Source organism: Triticum aestivum, chromosome 1B (genome assembly GCF_018294505.1).
Source record: "Triticum aestivum cultivar Chinese Spring chromosome 1B, IWGSC CS RefSeq v2.1, whole genome shotgun sequence".
NCBI lineage: Eukaryota > Viridiplantae > Streptophyta > Magnoliopsida > Poales > Poaceae > Triticum > Triticum aestivum.
The window spans coordinates 227,350,333-227,370,753 of NC_057795.1; positions in this window are offsets into that span (position 1 = coordinate 227,350,333).

The window sequence follows — 20,421 nt, forward strand, 5'->3', positions numbered from 1 at the left end:
CCTAAAGGTGCTAACAAAATGTGCATGCTCCAGCGATCCATCTATGGACTGGTGCAAGCATCTTGGAGTTGGAATATACGCTTTGATGAGTTGATCAAAGCATATAGTTTTGTACAGACTTACGGTGAAGCCTGTATTTACAAGAAAGTGAGTGCGAGCACTACAGTATTTCTGATAAGTATATGTGAATGACATATTGTTGATCAGAAATAATGTAGAATTATTCTGCAAAGCATAAAGGAGTGTTTGAAAGGAGTTCTTTAAAAGAAAGACCTCAGTAAAGCTACTTACATATTGAGCATCAAGATCTATTGAAATAGATCAAGACGCTTGATAAGATTTTCAATGAGTACATACCTTGACAAGATTTTGAAGTAGTTCAAAATGGAACAATCAAAGAAAGAGTTCTTGCGTGTGTTGCAAAGGTATGAAATTGAGTAAGACTCAAATCCCGACCACGGCAGAAAATAGAAAGAGAATGAAAGTCATTCCCTATGCATCAGTCATAGGTTCTATAAAATTATGCCATACTATGGTCTAGACCTATTGTATACTTTGCCCTAGTTTGGCAAGGGAGTACAATAGTGATCTAGGAGTAGATCACTGGACATTGGTCAAATTATCCTTAGTGGAATAAGGATATGTTTCTCGATTATGGAGGTGACAAAAGGTTCGTCGTAAAGGGTTACGTCAATACAAGTTTTAGCATTGATCCAGATGACTCTAAGTCTCGATCTGGATACATATTGAAAGTGGGAGAAATCAGCTAGAGTATTGTAGACATAGAATATTTGCAAAATACATACGGCTCTGAGTTAATGTGACAGACCCGTTGACTAAGCTTCTCTCACGAGCAAAACATGATCACACCTTAGTACTCTTTGGGTGTTAATCACATAGCGATGTGAACTAGATTATTGACTCTAGTAAACCCTTTGGGTGTTGGTCACATGACAATGTGAACTATGGGTGTTAATCATATACAGATATGAATATTGGTGTTAAATCACATGGCGATGTGAACTAGATTATTGACTCTAGTGCAAGTGGGAGACTGAAGGAAATATGCCCTAGAGGCAATAATAAAGTTATTATTTATTTCCTTATTTCATGATAAATGTTTATTATTCATGCTAGAACTGTATTAACCGGAAACATAATACATGTGTGAATACATAGACAAACATAGTGTCACTAGTATGCCTCTACTTGACTAGCTCGTTAATCAAAGATGGTTAAGTTTCCTAACCATAGACATGAGTTGTCATTTGATTAACGGGATCACACCATTAGGAGAATGATGTGATTGACTTGAGCCATTCCGTTAGCTTAGCACTTGATCGTTTAGTATGTTGCTATTGCTTTCTTCATGACTTATACATGTTCCTGTAACTATGAGATTATGCAACTCCCGTTTGTCGGAGGAACACTTTGGGTGCTACCAAACGTCACAACGTAACTGGGTGATTACAAAGGAGTACTACAGGTGTCTCCAAAGGTACATGTTGGGTTGGCGTATTTCGAGATTAGGTTTTGTCACTCCGATTGTCGGAGAGGTATCTCTGGGCCCTCACGGTAATGCACATCACTATAAGCCTTGCAAGAAATGTAGCTAATGAGTTAGTTACAGAATGATGCATTACGTAACGAGTAAAGAGACTTGCCGGTAACGAGATTGAACTAGGTATTGGATACCGACGATCGAATCTCGGGTAAGTAACATACCGATGACAAAGAGAACAACGTATGTTGTTATGCGGTTTGACCGATAAAGATCTTCGTAGAATATGTAGGAGCCAATATGACAATCCAGGTTCCGCTATTGGTTATTGACCGGAAACGTGTCTCGGTCATGTCTACATAGTTCTTGAACCCATAGGGTCCGCACGCTTAAGGTTTCGATGACAGTTATATTATGAGTTTATGAGTTTTGAGGTACTGAAGGAGTTCGAAGTTCCGGATGAGATCAGGGACATGACGAGGAGTCTCGAAATGGTTGAGACGTAAAGATCGATATATTGGACGACTATATTCGGACTTCGGAAAGGTTCCAAGTGTTTCGGGTATTTTTCGGAGTACCGGAAAGTTACGGGAATTCGCTGGGGAGTATATGGGCCTTATTGGGCCATACGGGAATAGAGGAGAGAGTCCAAAAGGAAGGAGGCATGCGCCCCCCCCCCCTCTGGTCCGAATTGGACAAGGGGCGCAGCCCCCCTTTCCTTCTTCCTCTCCCCCTCTTTCCCCTTCTCCTACTCCAACAAGGAAAGGAGGAGTCCTACTCCCGGTGGGTGTAGGACTCCCCCCCTTGGCGCGCCTCCTCCCTAGGCCGGCCACCTCCCCCCTTGCTCCTTTATATACGGGGGCAGGGGGGCACCCCAAAGGCACGACAACAACAATTGATCTTTGAGATCTATTAGCCCTGTGCGGTGCCCCCCTCCATCATAGTCCTCCTCGATAATATTGTAGCGGTGCTTAGGTGAAGCTCTGCAACGGTAGAACATCAAGATCGTCACCACGCCGTCGTGCTGACGGAACTCTCCCTCGACACTTGGCTGGATCGGAGTTCGAGGGACGTCATCGAGTTGAACGTGTGCTAGAACTCGGAGGTGTCGTAGTTTCGGTGCTTGATCGGTCGGGCCGTGAAGACGTACGACTACATCAACCGCGTTGTTCTAACGCTTCCGCTTTCGGTCTACAAGGGTATGTAGATTACACTCTCCCCTCTCGTTGCTATGCATCACATGATCTTGCGTGTGCGTAGGGAATTTTTTTGAAATTACTATGTTCCCCAACATCTTCCATCATCCCCATGGACTCTACACCAACATATCAAGTGCCACGTGGACCCATGACAAGAGCTAGACCACGTGCAATGGAAACCGAGGTGAACTCCTTCCTACTTGATATGCATATGGACACAAACGAAACTTGGTCTACCTCACCAAAATACTTTATGCCTCATTAGGTACAAAGAGTTATAGAGGCAAAGGTCCTGATCTTTCGATGAGATGATAACTATCGATTTGGTGGAGACGACTTTGACGATCCGACTACAAACGTGCACGACGTTGCGCCTTAGCAATCGCTAAACCAACTCCGAGAGGTTATTGACCACGCTGGAGCACGATCAATCTGACCACGAAGGTCTATTCTTCCAAGCAATCGAAGAACAAGCAAGAATATGATTAAGTAATCTGAATATTGCGAGTATGGATGAAGTATTGATAAAAGTGGGGTTTCATAAGCGGTCTTGGTCTGGTCGTTGGACACAAACGAACTACACAAAGTTGCAGCGATGGCTAACTTTTAACTAAATAAAACCCAAGTCTAAACGATGCCTTAAGGGCTATATTTATAGGGAAAAGAGTGGGGATTTTGTCCACCCTTGGCAAGGTGGGACTAAAACACATCCTAAGTCGTTTCCCCTACAATATGGACTCTAAAAATAGATTACATGGGCCTGGCCCAAAATAAGGTGGCGCAACACCGTTAATAACCTATGGACGAAATTTATGAAAGGTCATCTTGTATATTTCGTCCATCCTCTTGTATGTCATCATGGTGGCTTCAAAGTCCGGAAATCTCCACTTGAACCTCCGTTCTTGTTCTCTTAGCACGCACCTTCATCTCCGTGCTTCACCATGCTCCAATGTTCAACCTTCTTGTCCGTGCTATGCCCTTCAATTGCAAGCAACACAAATGTATCTAAGTTAGGCAGCATCATATTCTCATGAACACTAGAAACGTTATCAAGAAACGAAAGTACCTGATAATTTAATTGGCGTATCTGAGCTCTAGCAACTGTTCCAAGAGGTAAAACAGCAGGGGATATGGGTGTAACTATGGTAGCCATGTCCTCATCATCCTCCCATTCTTGAAAACAAAGCCGTCCTCGGCGTTGCTTAATCTGAAATCTGGCTAACAAAAGAGACAAGGTGTACACGTTGTATATGTATATGTCATCCATTTTTACTGATCTTAGTTGGGGCACATGTGACACAGTTATACAAGAGCACCCTTCAAAAGTCGTGAAATATAAAGCCAATATATTATCACAAGTCAAAGGCATGAAAATATTGCAACTCAGTTTGCACATATAAGTGAAGCTCTTATTCATATCAAAAAATTGACAATGCTTATCATTAAACCATCCCAACATTGATAAACCATCACCAAGATTAGAGGTCATATCAAAATGATTAAACATTGGCACAATTATTTTCAAACGTATTTGATCCAAATCTGATTTACTCCCTAATTCACATGGTTCTTTCGCATCAATAGTTAATTCAATGGGTTCACTCAAAATTGTTGGATCACATGGCAAAGTCAAATCATGAACATAGTCTTCTAAAATAGCTGGTGTGATCATAGTAGTGGGTACCTCATCGTATGGTTCATTGAAATTGAGAAGGCATTCATCATACTCATGTGGAGGTGGGAGATCGTTACCTTTGTCATTACCTCTTATGATCAACTCAGATGTAGGCACTGTCGGTGGTGCTTTGTCACATGATGGAGGTGATGTAGTCCTCACAACAATGGATGTGGTTTTCATAGCACACCTAGTAGTTGAAGGAACAACTGTATCATCTCTTGGAATGTGCACCTTGTGCTTGTTCTCTTTGAGGGCAACACGTCGTTTTATTTTCTGTTCAGCTTTATAAGCAAGACGAAACAAACGATCCATAGGATAACACTCTTCATGAATTAGTATCTCCTGAATATCACGGTTTAATCCTCCCCAAAATCTATCCATAAAATCTTCCTCACTTTCTTCTAAAGAGGAATGCAACAAGGTAGTTTGTAAAGCATCATAATATTTTGTTACGGTGTCACTACCTTGTTTTAAATGTTGCAACTTTTTAATCATGTCACGAGTATAATAAGGGCGAACGAATGTTTGTCGCATGGCAAAATTCAAATCATCCCAAGTAGAAGGTATATCATTAGGGTGTAACCGATAATATTCACTCCACCAAACTAAAGCATAACCAGTGAAAGAACCAACCGCAACCTTAACTTTTTTACATTCATCAAAATTATGGGAAGCAAATATATGATTTATGTCGAACTCCCATTCAATATATAAAGCAGGTCTAAAACGACCATTAAATGGTGGTATAGAAACATTAACCTGATCATGTGCATTTGGATGTTTGTGCACCTCTCGTGGCGGTTGTGGTATTTGCATAGGTGGTGACACGTCTCCCGCGGTCGACAACGCCCATGAATTGACTCTGGATCCTATCATGATTAGTAGAAATAAGGAACAAAATCCGAAAATAATGTTCCTATGAACTACTGAGAAGTGGTGGTAAAATGCTCACGGTATAGCAAATATCAAAGTCTTACAAGTTCTTACCATGCAGCAGGTGGTGACCAGTAACCAGCGGTGTCAAATAACTCCAAAAGTTGGGTAAAGCGATGGCCAGGTGAACGTATGTATGCATGGTGTAGAAATATGTGGAGCTGGTTTGGCTTTATATATGTGGCAAAAATATGCTACAACCATGTTAATGAATGCAACCTGAAAATTCGTTCAAAGTGGCTGAGTGCTGGTCCTATGCTAGACTATACTAGAGACGCGAGCCTAAGACACAGACAAAATTCACAATATGCCGCGAACACCACCCGTATTGTTCTTTTAACCACACACTTTCTTTTTTTACAGCAATAGGACACGTGGCACAAACCTCCTTTCACTTTTTCTTTTATCAATTCTCCAAAGAAATCCAACCGTGTGAGGCAACCTCTTTTTTTTACCACACCCAAAGTACTACTACGTACTAGTAGTCTATATCACAAGGAACACAGTTTTTTTTCTCTTATCAAAGTCCCACGTGGCAAACTAGGAAAGTAAAAAAAAAATATGGAAGCCGACCAGACCTCAACTTCCTCAAAAAAAATTGCCACGTTTATTCTCTCCTTGTATAGCATATCCAAACCAAGTAGTACTCCAATTCGGTGGGAAACAAATCTGTTTCTTTTTTTAATCTAAAGTCCAAACGTGGAAACAAGAAACCCTCGATTGACGTGAAGATTTCTCTTCCAAATCAAAGTTTTGAGAGAACGTGTGACAAGTCCTTTCCAAAAAAAATGCCTACCGAACTGTTTTTTTTTCACGTTTTTCTTTCACCTTTTTTCCCCTTCTTTTTCGGCCGATCCAATGTCTTTCCTTTTCAAACTCCAACTTGGATGGCTAGAACTGTTTCCAAACAAACTGTGGAGTGCTGATTTCGTGGGAGCCAATATAAGGATGAATCCGGACTCTTTCTTTACTGCCTCTTCTTCGCTGGTTTTTTTTTTTTTTTTTTTTTGCGGCTGCTCCCTTCTTTCCTTAGCAACGCAACTTTCCAAATAGACTAGTCTCCTTTTGTGGCGAAGAACATGCAGATTTCTGGGAAACCGAAGCAATCAGATTTAATGCCTTCCAAACTCAATCTCCCTTCTCCTTTGGCCGCACCAAACTTGCCTTTTTTCTGCTCTTTATTTTATGCGCCAATCCAAACCTTCCAAATAAAGCACACCACGTCACCTTTTCCTCGTTCTTTCCTTTTAAATCCTCTTTAAAAAAATATGCACGCCCTGTTTATTTTCCTTGGAAATCTCAACGGAGTCAGGCTTATTTTTCCACACACAAAACGTGGCAAACTAGGAAGGAATCAAATAGGAGATAGTACTAGTATTACCAACCGAAAGCAGATCTCAACTTCCTTAAAAACAAGAGGGGCCACGTGATTCTCTCCAAAAAAAAAAATTGTACTATACTCACGGTTTGCAAGGAATCAATCACAACAGCCGCATGCACTTCCTTTTTTAAAGCGAACGTGAGGAGTAAGTTCCAAGGCACAATTCCCCGTGCAAAAATCAGATTTTCCTTCTCCCTCACGTGCACACCCAGCCAATATCTCTCCCAGCACTTTTGTTTTCTTTCCAAGATCCAAACTCCAACGCAAGTGCTATTTCCTTCCTGTTTTTGTTTCGCCTTGTGGATCAAACAAATTTGGACTGTTTTATCTCTTGGTGTGTCTCTCTCCAAAAGCACCTACGGGATGAATACTTCCCTTCTTTTTATTTTGGCCGATCTAACCTGCCTCAAAAACTCTACCCTTTTTTTAGGATCTTTGCTCAACTTCTTCTCTCCACGAGATGAATGATGCTCCAAGATGGCGACAAACGATAGCAGCGGATAAATGGTGGTGATGATAGCAGCGGTGGCGGAAAAAAAATGGCAATGGAAAATGACAATGAAGTGAATGATGGTGTGAGCGAACACGACGTGGACAAAATGTGATTAGAACTCGAAACTCTAAAAGACTAGACACGAAAACCAGCAGCTCGACACACGATGCAACCAAAAATTCAACAATGCAAAAACTAAGTGATAATAGCGAAAAGGCTCAGACAGTCTTGGAAACGGATGAATTAATCTAACTTTTTTGTGGCTTTTTCTTGGACTCTAGGTATGAAGAATAAATGCGATCTAAACTATGAAAACCAGGAAAATCTCACCGAGCAACCTGAAAACTGATACCACTTGATAAAGGCGAGGGTCCCGATCTTTCGGTGAGATGATAACTATCGATTTGGTGGAGACGACTTTGACGATCCGACTATAAACGTGCACGACCTTGCGCCTTAGCAATCGCTAAACCAACTCCGAGAGGTTATTGACCACGCTGGAGCACGATCAATCTGACCACGAAGGTCTATTCTTCCAAGCAATCGAAGAACAAGCAAGAATATGATTAAGCAATCTGAATATTGCGAGTATGGATGAAGTATTGATAAAAGTGGGGTTTCATAAGCGGTCTTGGTCTGGTCGTTGGACACAAACGAAGTACACAAAGTTGCAGCGATGGCTAACTTTTAACTAAATAAAACCCAAGTCTAAACGATGCCTTAAGGGCTATATTTATAGGGAAAAGAGTGGGGATTTTGTCCACCCTTGGCAAGGTGGGACTAAAACACATCCTAAGTCGTTTCCCCTACAATATGGACTCTAAAAATAGATTACATGGGCCTGGCCCAAAATAAGGTGGCGCAACACCGTTAATAACCTATGGACGAAATTTATGAAAGGTCATCTTGTATATTTCGTCCATCCTCTTGTATGTCATCATGGTGGCTTCAAAGTCCGGAAATCTCCACTTGAACCTCCGTTCTTGTTCTCTTCGCACGCACCTTCATCTCCGTACTTCACCATGCTCCAATGTTCAACCTTCTTGTCCGTGCTATGCCCTTCAATTGCAAGCAACACAAATGTATCTAAGTTAGGCAGCATCATATTCTCATGAACACTACAAACGTTATCAGGAAACGAAAGTACCTGATAATTTAATTGGCGTATCTGAGCTCTAGCAACTGTTCCAAGAGGTAAAACAGAAGGGGATATGGGTGTAACTATGGTAGCCATGTCCTCATCAAAGAGAAACACCCTCAAGCAGCTCAGGAGCATCACCAAGGAGTAGGAGGACCACCCCAAGGCCATGCGGAGCAAGACGGAGCACAACAGCACTAGCACTGGAAGTCCCAGGCGACCCATGTGCACGGGCCCCCGAGACCCCGTGCACACGGGCTACACAGGGAGCTACGCCTGTAGCACCCCATGTGCACGGGCGTGTACCATGCGCACGGGCCCAACTTACCACGTGCGCATGGGCCTCCTAGGATGGGCGGTTGAGATGATGCTTTGATCCCCCTCTTCTCCCACTTCGACCACAAGCCTATATATGTCATACCTAGGGTTATGTTTAGGGTTAGCAAAGACATAGATGAGAATTTGAGAGCTTTGCTCCTTCTACCACCTCCATTGGAGATCAAGGCCTCTTTGGATAGGATCCCCTAGGGATTTCAAGACCTCCTCTTGGAGAAGACTACCATTATCAAGACTCATCTCTTATGAGTGGGAAGAACTCTACCATTGTATCTTTCCTTTGATTGTGTTCGTGAACTTGTGGACCTTGTGTCGCTATTCTAGTGGATGTGTAATTGGGTATTGTTGGAGTGAATTCCTCTTTGTGTTCTTGGTGTTCATCCCTTTTCCCCCTCCAAGTGTGAAAAGATCCATGTTTGGGTTTCACCCTACTACAACAACTTTGCTCATAAAACCCACTTTATGGAAAGAATATTACATGGCTTACCTCGAAGCCTGTCAGGAGGCCACCAACGGCTTCCTTCAGTCCGCTGTCAACGGACCGAATAGTTTGCAAAACCACGGCCATAAGGGTGTGATGTTCTGTGATGATGGAGGAGCTATTCAAAGCCTCCTCCATCACGTCCGGCCAACCAGCCGCCGTCCGATCTCCGGTGTTCGGTGCTGGCAGTGGGACCCTGGCTCCCCCTTCGGTGGAGGGAAGAATTGATGACTCCGGGAGCCTTGGGGGCTCCAGAACTGTCTTTCAGGATGGCACGGATTGATCGAGCTCCCCCTCATTATTCATTAGGAGGGATCCCCCCTCCTCGTCTTTAGTGACTAGGTGTTAACCTCAGCCATGATGTCGTCACCACCACTTCCCGTGTCCGGACCGGGAATGGTCCTTCGGGACACCACCTCTTCGGTCTCCCCAATGACCGAAGGAGGCGTAGAACGCGATGCAGTCCTGCTCTCCACCAGTTCGGCTGGCGGAGAAGTCCCCTCTGAGACTTGGCTAGTTGGGAGATCGTGCGGTGTGCTGCAACATGAAGTGCATCTATACGATTAGTAATAATCTAATGAAACAAACGCCTGGGGAATCTCCGGATTCTTACCTTTCAGCGGGGGGCTTGACCCTGGGGTTCCTTTTTGGACACTGCGGACTCCTTGTCAGAGTCCGAGCTATCATCGTGTAGGACCAACTTGGGCCTGCACTGCTTCTTGGGGGCGCGAGGAGGATGTTCCTCCTCGGCGTCGTCCGTCGCCACCCTCTTCTTGGTGCGGGAGGAGTCGCTCTCCTCCCCTTCCTCTTCGTGCTCCCCCTCGTGAGTGGAGGGAGCTTGGGTGTCCCCGGATTTGGTGTCCGGATGTAATCTCGGGCGGAGGCCTTCTTTGGCCTCCCTCGCCCCATTCTTCTTATTCTTTTCTTTCTTCTCTGACGCCACAATCAGCATCTCCCCTAGCAGGGTCGGCCTAGGGTCTTCGGGTAGTGGGATGTACTATCAATCTGCACGGCTTTTTCGAGCCAGTCCTATGAAGATGGGGAAGATGTTAGATCCCTTGTTGAAAAATACATACGCAGACATAAAAGAATAAAGCTTTTTTACCTTCTTAGGAGGGTGCGCGGAGTCGAGGCCGATGTCCTCCTTGGCCGGCCACTCCTTTTGGGGCTTGAATAGCACTTTCCACACCTTGTCGTGGGTAGTGCCATAGAAGCAAAGCACGATGATGGGGTCCTCGGGCTTGTAAGCCCACATTGGGACGTCCCGTTGCTGGCAAGCAAGGAGGCGGCGGTAGAGCATCACCTGAACCACATTGGTCAGCTTGGCGCCCGCCATTTTCATATTGGTGATATGCTTCTGCAGCGACTCCACCTCCGTGGGTGACCCCCCAATGGAGGCCCATCTTGGTCCACGAGGTTAGCCTCATGGGTGGTCCGGGTCAGAATTCGGAACCGCTGCACAGGCCGCGTCGCGTGGCTTTGTGATGTAGAACCACTCCTTCTGCCAAACATTGATAGTATCTATGAATGTGCCCTTCGGCCACTCAACCCGGGCGAGCTTGCTGATCATCGCCCCCCCCCCCCCCCCGCCCGCAGCCCACCTACTGCCCGTCAAAAATCTTCGGCTTGACATTGAAGACCCTTAGCCATAAGCCGAAGTGTGGTTGGAGCCGAAGAAAGGCCTCACAGACGACATTGAAGGCTGAGATGTGAAGAAAGGAGTTCGGGGCCAAATCATGAAAATCTAGCTCTTAGAAGAACATTAACCCCCTGACGAAGGGGTGGAGCGAGAAACCCGTCCCCGGATGAAGTGGGGGGCAAATACCACCCCCTCACCTGGTTTGGGCATGGCGACGGCCTGGCCCTCCTTTGGGGCCCGGTGAATGATGGCGGCCAGGAGGTAGCCGACGCGCTTCAAGTCCTCAATATCATCGTTGGTGGTGATGGAGTCCTCCCACTTGCCCTTAGCACCAGATCTGGCCATGTCCGAATTAAAGGAGTGGCTAGAAGGGAGCGTTTGAAGAGAGGTGGTTTGGGGCGCTGGAGCTCTGTGGATTGGGAAAGCAATGTCGAGAGGAAGGAGAAGGTGTACACAGATAGCGGTGGTTGTTTCCCCTTTTATAAGTTGTCGCAATACCAAGAGTCCTTTAACTGCACAGCGTGCCTTGCCATTTCCGGAGATAATCATGACGTTATGCGCGAGTGTGGTAATCAAAATCATTGATCATATCCCTTAAAAAATGGGGCACGATCTCTGCCCTGAGTAGAGGCAGCAATGGAGGAGCTCCCTCGAACCGCGCATCAAGTTCTTGCAATGGTTTGGTGTTTGTGACTGGTCGTGACCTTTCGCCAAAAGTTGCCAGGCGAAGGCACTATTCACACTTAGGCGGTTGGCCTTCGAGGCTAAGCAATATCGATGATTTAGATTCCAGATACAAACTAAATAAGCACGTAGGCGAACTCAGCCATGCAACTTTTGGAGGCTTGGCCGAGGGGGATTGCTCCCAACACATAAGGGGAGAAGAACTCGCCTCGCAAGCCGGAGACTTTTAAGTGCACGAGGAACTTCGGGAGTTATTAAACACAGGCGTAGGAGGCTATCTCAGGGGCTACTGAGGGAGTCCTGGACTAGGGGGTCCTTGGGCTGCCGGCCTATCTCTCATGGGCCGGACAGGTGGGCCGCACTACGACTACTACAAGGCCGAGCTACAGGGCGACTCCATGTCCGGACAGGAGATCCTTGAAGCCTTGGTGTGTACTACAAGTCAAGATTGGAAGATCGGCATGTTATTCCCTCCTCGTAACCGACCATTAGTAACCCTAGTACCCCTGGTGTCTGTATAAACCAGAGGGTTTAGTCTGTAGAGGCTACAACAACAATCATCATCCTTCTAGCCTCGGGTTTAGTTCATATGATCTCATGGTAGATCGATTATGTAATCATCCTATACACTTCAATATAATCAAGCAGGACGTAGGATTTTACCTCTTCGAGAGGGCCCAAACCCGGGTAAACATCGTGTCCTTCGTCCCTTGTTCCCCATTGATCCAAGATCCACAGCTCGGGACCCCCTACCCGAGATCCGCCGGTTTTAACACCGACATCTTTCGTTTTATAGCCTAATTTTGCTTTGTTTTTTCCCAATTTTGAAAATCCCCACAAAAATAGCCCTCCCAATTTATTTATTTTGAATTGTTGGTGTGATGATGTTTTGTTGCATTTGATCCATGGATTTGATGTGTTACTCGTAGATCTACCTTCCCCTGACTTTTCCCCCAATTCCAACCATGAAATTCCACAAATTATGCCCTGAAATTTTTCTTTTCCCTCGAGATCCATCAAGTTCGTCCAGGATTTTGGAGCCTGGACATCCGGCCAGTGGCCCCCGGACATCCGATCCGCAAGCCCGGACATTCGGCCTCTCGCAGCAACACCGCCTCCACCACTTCTTCTTCCGCCTAACCTTCGCCAATTTTGACTGGGTTTACACTTATTTTTTTGCATACCACCACCGCTTTTCGCAACCACCATCGCTTACCCACTACCACCTCCGATAATTTTGACACGTTTTGTTCTTTAAGAACTTGAATTGCGATTTCCGTTTCCTAACATGTTTTTGACTACATAGGGACGGTTCGACACTCACCGCCACTCATCTTCCCCACAGACTTGTCGTCGACAACAACCACTTCACCATTTTGACACCATCAACTGTAAGCAAGGGTAGTAAACTCGATGACACTTTCGTATATTCTCCCTTGTCATTGCATTGGTAACCCAATGCCCATTTTGTGTCACTTGCCTATCGAGACTAGCCATTGAGTATTGCCGGTAACGTTACTTGTGCACATTAGTAATCATCGTTCCTATATATATATATATATATATATATATATATATATATATATATATATATATATATACAGACGGTCTATTCTGCTAATATTAGCAGAATAACTATTCTGCACACCACTTCCGCACTGCACGCTGAACGCAAGTGCACGTCATTCTTTGAACCAAGTGTGCTGCAGTACTCACACGAGTGAACTTCTCGTCGGAAAAAACTACACGCGTTATTTTTTCAGTACTGTTTTCGCTCTAATATTTTAACCATTTATCAGAATGAGGCATGTAATATACCTTTGAAAAGCTATGGATTAGGCGCAACTTCGACATGTTGAACACTTTTCGAGATTCCACACGGTTTAAGAGCAGTTTTGAAAATGGTGCGGCCCATGACGAGTGGCAGCGAGTGTTTTTTCGCGATTTCTTCTAAACCGCTCGTCGGAATTAAGCAAACGATACGCTGTTGGATAGATATTGTCGAGGCACATCTTTTTCATATATAATTTTTTCTCTAATTCCTTAGGGTTTAAGAGTAGTTTCAAATTTACTAAATCATGGAATTCTGTTTTTCAATTTTTTTCAAATTTTCGGTTCTATTTTCGCTCCAGTTTTTGAACCGTTTGTCGAAACGAGGCGTGTGATACGTCGTTGCAAAGCTACGAATGAGGCGCAACTTTCATATGTTGAAATATTTTTGAAATTCCTTACGGTTTTAAGTTAATTTTGAAAATCGTGCAGCGGACGATGAGTGACAGCGGCCGTTTTTGGCGAAATTTTTGCAAACCGCTGGTCGGAATGATTCAAACGATACGCCGTTGGAAAGATATCGATGATACGCAACTCTTTCATGTAGAACACTCTCTCTAATTCTTTACGGTTTAAGAGGAATTTCGAATTTACCAAAATGCGGACATTCTGTTTTTCGCGACACCCAAATCGACGTGGGTACTTCATCCGACTGAAAACCGTACTGCATTGGATGAAAACCACATTGCAGTAGACGGGTAAGAAAACTGCATGGTTTTTTTTGTGGGACATAAATTTTTGAAGACGAGGAAGAAAACCGCACTGCTTTTAGACCAAAAACCACACTGCATCAGACAGTCAAGTGAACTTCATGAATTCTTTTGTCAGACGTAAACTTTCTCACCCAAGTTTTTTGTGAGTTTTTTTTGTCTTTTTACAACAATTTTTATGAACGAGAGTGGACCACAGAGACGAGGGCAAATGAACTGCGACATATGGCGAAGTGAGCGTCATTGCTATCTTGTTGTTTCGTTTAAAAAAACCGCACTTTCATGTTGCACGCAAGTGAACGATATAACTCTCGAAAATGAACCACATCCGAAGACCAAGCGCACTGCATGTTTTTGACGCAATCGACTGAGTTTTGAAACACACAAGCACATCGTGCACTTTTTCGTAGTGGGACATTGAGGCTGGGCAATCGAAGTGCATTTTTCTTCTCATCGAAGTGCAATTTTCTTCTCTTTGCATTGCATACACATAGAATTAGGGATGCATTAAAAATGCTAGCCATGATGGGCTGCACGACCACAATTACAGAACTGCATGCCACGAGATGAAGTAAGAAGGATCTTGAGTCGTCACACTTCAAGCAGCGCACCAAGGAGGAAGGATCTTGAGTCGTCACACTTCAAGCAGCGCGGCGTTGACTGCTCATCGCTAGAGAGGTCGGGAGCCTGTCTCCACTGGGTCGCCGGATTGTGCACTGTGCACTCCCACTGGGTTCCTGAATGTTGGAATACATCCCACATAATGTCTTCATGTTGTTGGATGCAACAGAGACACAAAGACGCAGCTTAAATGCCAAAAACTTTCCAGTGTTTTTTTGCCGCAAGAAGTCCTTCAAGAACAGAGATGCTTGCACAATCCAAAGCAAGGGCATAGGAGCAAATAAAGCATAGATTTTCTGGACAGACCTTTGGATGCATGTATAGCCAGAATCATTTTCTCTTCGACAAATTGCAAGGCGCAAGTTTTGAGACACATACAGCCTTTCATTGGTATGCAACACTACAATTTTGGAGGTAAACAAATTAGGCAAACTATTGGGATTAAGATAGTGAAAAGTAAATATACCCGAAAGCAAGCTTCAGTTGAGTAAACCATTTGAACCCAGAGTGGAGGTGGGCTGGTGGGGCGTGTGCTCCGGATTTGAGCTAATAGAATCGCACACCTGTGCCAGCCGAATTGCATGGGCGTTGTGGCTGGAATCAACGATCACCATGGATGTGCAATGCAATGTTGTCAGCCGCCTCACTCTGAACATGGCCATCGTGCAGTTCAGTAGGCCCATACAAGGAGTTCGCAAATATCAAGGGGTTCGTCGATGACCTGCATGCAAACACCAAACCGCACCATGGGCAAGTGGATGTCACGAGTGCAGACTGCACCATCGGCGACGTGCTGGAATAGTGAACTAGCCGAACTTCATGGTGGTAGCAACCGAGCTGGACGGGGGAGGCGCCAGAGCACTGACACCGGTGTAGGGGAGGAAGATGGGTGCACGAGGGGGTTTCTCCGGTTGGTGCAGTACGCGACGATGGGCCTTGGGCCCACTGCAACTGTGATCGGAGTCCCCATCGTAGGGGCAAATGCTTGTCGTGGTTGAGGATGAGCGCAGAAAGACCAAAGAGACGATGAGCACACACAGGGCGGGATGGGGATGGAAATGGCTACGCTGCAGGCTAGCCGCCGATGCCCACTTCTGAAGAGGTAGAAGGTGAGCAGGGTGAGGCAAGACGACAGAACTCCAGGCTCCCGAGGAGAAGAAAACCTCCCAGGTGCACTACAACACCGGGTGAGCCGAACCCCGACGAGAAGTGGGGCGAACTGCACCCGCATGGGCCGTGATCGAGCTGCACTGCACGCCATGCTCAACAACACTGCATGATGTGCTCGTTGGAAAGGGGCGCCACACCGGCTGCTCTTCAACTTGACGACCTTGTTCATGGACTGCACGGGTACGGTCGCCGGGCTGCAGGGAAGGGGCGCCCATACCCTGACGTTGTTCCGAGATGTTGCAGACCAACTGAGCTGCAGTTTGAATAAAAAAATCACCCGTATGGACAAGTGAGCTTCATAGCCGGAGGTAGTGAGAAGAGAGGGGAGCGGGACGACGTGGATAAGTACAGCTCCTCCGTGGGACTGTCTAAGGGTGGCGAACTGCAAGCGCGTCACCGGCGGACTGCAACAGCACGCTGCCGCTGGAAGTCGTGGGAAGGGAGGGCCAGGCGAGATCTCGCCGTTATGGTGCTCGTCAACATGGGGACGGACCGCCGTGGGATCTGCAGTGGAAAGCAGCCACCGCCGCATCGACCTGGCTTCCCTCCACCTGATTCCCGCGGGGGCGGTGTGGATCCGGGGTTAGGTGAAGTTTTGTTCAATCTTGGTACCATCTTATCATCATTGGTGCAATATTTTGTTCCCGCATATACACAATTACTATCTTGGTTCGTGAAGTTTTGCATAAGTGGCCAAAGAAAGAGATCAAAAGCTTTTAAGCAAAAGAAAACTAAGCAAAGATCTAGTAAGCAAGAACCATAGCATCATACTACATTGCACTTAAGATTGTGATACTCGATCATCTTGGATCATATCACCGAAACATCACACATATATAGCATACTTGGGATAGCAATTGTTGCATTTTTGCTTTGTACGTCGTGCACAAGTATCATATCCGCCTATTGAGCAATCGTGCTAGAGTCTCTCTAGAGTTGTGCAACAAGAGCATTTTCCGTGGATTCCACATTTTGAGCTCATTCCTTTGCATGACCCCATTTGTCTATATGTGCGTGTGTTTCCGTGTGCCACATATTGCTATTGGTCTACTTGTTTTACTTGCATATTTATGAATCTTTTGCAACATTATTTGAATCTCGCTAACAATCGCATAAGATTTTGTGCCACCATCCTCACCAAGCTACTCCAAAAGCCTTACTTGTGTAGGTGTGTGAATCGACGAGATCTGGTACCGATTGTGCTATTTCTTGCTACATTTTAAGTGATCATTGACCCATCTACAACATCGGATAAGGTGCATTTGGTCTAGTTCTTTCCTTCCTTCCATTCACATATTTGCTTGAGATGATGGATAGGCCAACCACTTCTTCGAATCCACTCCTCATCGAGCAAGATGAGGACCCGAACAACTACGTCACCAAGAACCACCTATTCGGTGCATAATGAGCTTTGCATCAAGAGAATCAAGCGTTGAATGATCGCATCGACTTGCAAGACTACCTCGACCACAAGCTTTCCACACAAATGAAGGAGATCGGCGAAAGGTTGTCTACTCAAAAGGCGGAGACCGATGCAAGAATGGAGGAGATTCGAGCCTTGTTGGTCGCCATCATCATGATGGCACCACTCTAGTCGCCATTCTTCGGATGCAAGTTTTTCACGAGCTCGTCCACATCGTCGCCAAGACCATCGAGATCATCAAGCTCAACGCAACCCATCACATGGCAATGGTTTACAAGACCGCCTCTGGAATGACTACGTCGCCAAGCTAATGATACTCCGGTCCAAGAGCAAGCTCCAATACATCACGATCAACAAGAACATCAAGATGGAGATGCACCTCGACAAGAGTAGCAACCCCGTGATGAACAAGCCCTTGAATCCCAATGTGTTCTACATGAAGCAACCCAAAACGTGCAAGAGCGCAACTGCCAAGCGCGTCTACAAGAAGAGGCCCTCCGATGAGAGCAACAACAACCAGCTTGATAGAGGCAAGGGTCCTGATCTTTTGATGAGATGATAACTTTCGTTTTGGAGGAAGTCAACTTTGACGATCTGACTACAAACGTGCATGACGTTGCCCCTTAGCAATCGCTAAACCAATCTCCTGGGGTTACTGACGATGCCGGAAGCGCGATCAGCCTGACCACGAAGGTCTATTCCTGCAAGCAATCCAAGAACAAGCAAGAATATGATAAAGCAATCTGAATATTGCGAATATGGATGAAGTATTGATAATGATAGGGATCCAAAAGTGGTCTTGGTCTGGTCGTTGGACACAAACGAAGTACACAAAGTTGCGTTGGCTAACTTTTAACTAAACAAATCCCAAGGGAAAAGCTACTAGATGGATCTACTTATATAGGAGCAAGGGATGGCGGCCAAGGAGGTGGGAGGACGTCCCAAGGCAGCCTAAAACTAACCCTAGGTCGTACAAGGCCAATGGGCCCAAGTGGAGGTGACGTAACACACCTTTGGACTTGTAGTTTGACTCGGATTCTGCTGCAGCATCAGATTGTTTTGTCCATAACTCAACGCTCTAGACGAATTTTAAGGTGAATCCAATTGCTTTGTAAAGAGCATGAAATCTACTTTCCAACAAAAAAAGAATCACCCAATTCAGAGTACGTATGAAAAAGTTGTTGACGTTTTGAGTCAGGTATGTCTGTGCAGTCCGAATCTGAGTCCAGAACGTGAGAGACTTGGACTCTATCTTCTCTTGGGCCAAAAATGACGTGAGAGAACTTTTTGAACACCAAATAAACATCTCTTTCTTCCTTATCTTCATATGTGGATTGTACAAATGTCCCATACACCTGCAATTAGACAAAACACAAAAGTGTGTGAAGTATTTTTGTTCTAGATAACATAAATAGATTATTGAATAGTTTGCACTAGAAATCACCTGACAAATATGCATGTATGCAATATTTTTGGTCATATCCAAGGTAGTCATGTCCTCATCAAAGCTGCACGCCTCGAGGAACAACAAGAAATGAGGAACCGTGCAAGAATTCCACGCCTTCAACGTCAAGCTAATAAACCGGAGCATGAGGAGCTAGCGGCTCAGGACCCTCAACCACGACAAGAACGTCATCACCATCAACCCCAACACAATGAAGAGAAACGCTATGGCAAGCTCAAGTTCACCATGCCCAAGTTTTCCAGAAGCAATGATCCCGAAGACTACCTTTCATGGCATTGAAGGTCGACAAGATCTTTCGCTTACACAACTATGAAGAAGAGAAGCAAATTGCCATGGCATCGCTTGAGTTCCAAGACTACTAGTGGACCCGTTGTGCCAAATGGCGCAGAGGCACACTAAAGCCATGCTCGTGATGAAAAAATTCCATGATTTAATCCCCTCCAATAGAAAACAAGGTGATGTGTGCAATGATATGAATATACACATTTTAACTTAATAGTATAGTTGTCAGTGTCAAAACCGGCGGATCTTGGGTAGGGGGTCCCGAACTGTGCGTCTAGGCGGATGGTAACAGGAGACAAGGGACACGATGTTTTACCCAGGTTCGGACCCTCTTGATGGAGGTAAAACCCTATGTCCTGCTTGATTAATATTGATGATGTGTGTTACAAGAGTAGATCTACCACGAGATCAAGGAGGCTAAACCCTAGAAGCTAGCCTATGGTATGATTGTTGTTTTTCCTACGGACTAAAGCCATCCGGTTTATATAGACACCGGAGAGGGCTAGGGTTACACAGAGTCGGTTACAATGGTAGGAGATCTACATATCCGTATCGCCAAGCTTGCCTTCCACGCCAAGGAAAGTCCCCTCCGGACACGGGACGAAGTCTTCAATCTTGTATCTTCATAGTCTTGGAGTCCGGCCGATGGTGATAGTTCGGCTATCCGGACACCCCCTAGTCCAGGACTCCCTCAGTAGCCCCCGAACCAGGCTTCAATGACGACGAGTCCGGCGCGCATGTTGTCTTCGGCGTTTGCTAGGAGGGTTCTCCTTCACGCTCCATGTGTTTGCCGGATAGTGTCCGGTTGCTTCATAAATGCTGCGCTCCTTGGCTTCTATGTCCAATAATGGCCTTCTTCCACATGTCGTACGAATGCGAAAAGCCAGGGTATTCTTACGTTTTTTCCCCTAGCTGCGCGAATAAGCCGCCTATAAGAGAGGCGAGGATCTAGATCCAAATCACACCATCCTCCTTCCGCAAGTACTCATCGAGGCGCATCTGACAAAAAATCCATTCCAACATGGACAGTCGACGCGGCTCCTCTTCTCATGCTCCCAGTCCTCAGCCAGGAGATTGGAGGAGATGCTCAGTCCCACAGAGCGAGTTAGTGACGCTCCAAACAGAGGGATACCTTCCCCCGGCCTTTATGGTTCCGGTTCAAGCCGGACTGGCTACCTACAAGGGTGGGAAGCAGGCGGAGAGCGTCCCCAATCCCTCCAAAGGAGAGCGAGTATGCTTCGTCCCCTACTTAATAAGGGGACTCGGATTTCCTATACATCCGTTTCTCCGGGGGCTCCTGGAGTTCTATGGACTCCAACTTCACCACCTCATGCCTGCCTCTATTTTGCACATCGCGGGCTTTGTAGCTCTTTGCGAGCTGTTCTTGGGAATCGAGCCCCATTTTGCGCTGTGGAAGAGGCTGTTTTGCCTCGTACCCCGTTTGGGGTCGATATATC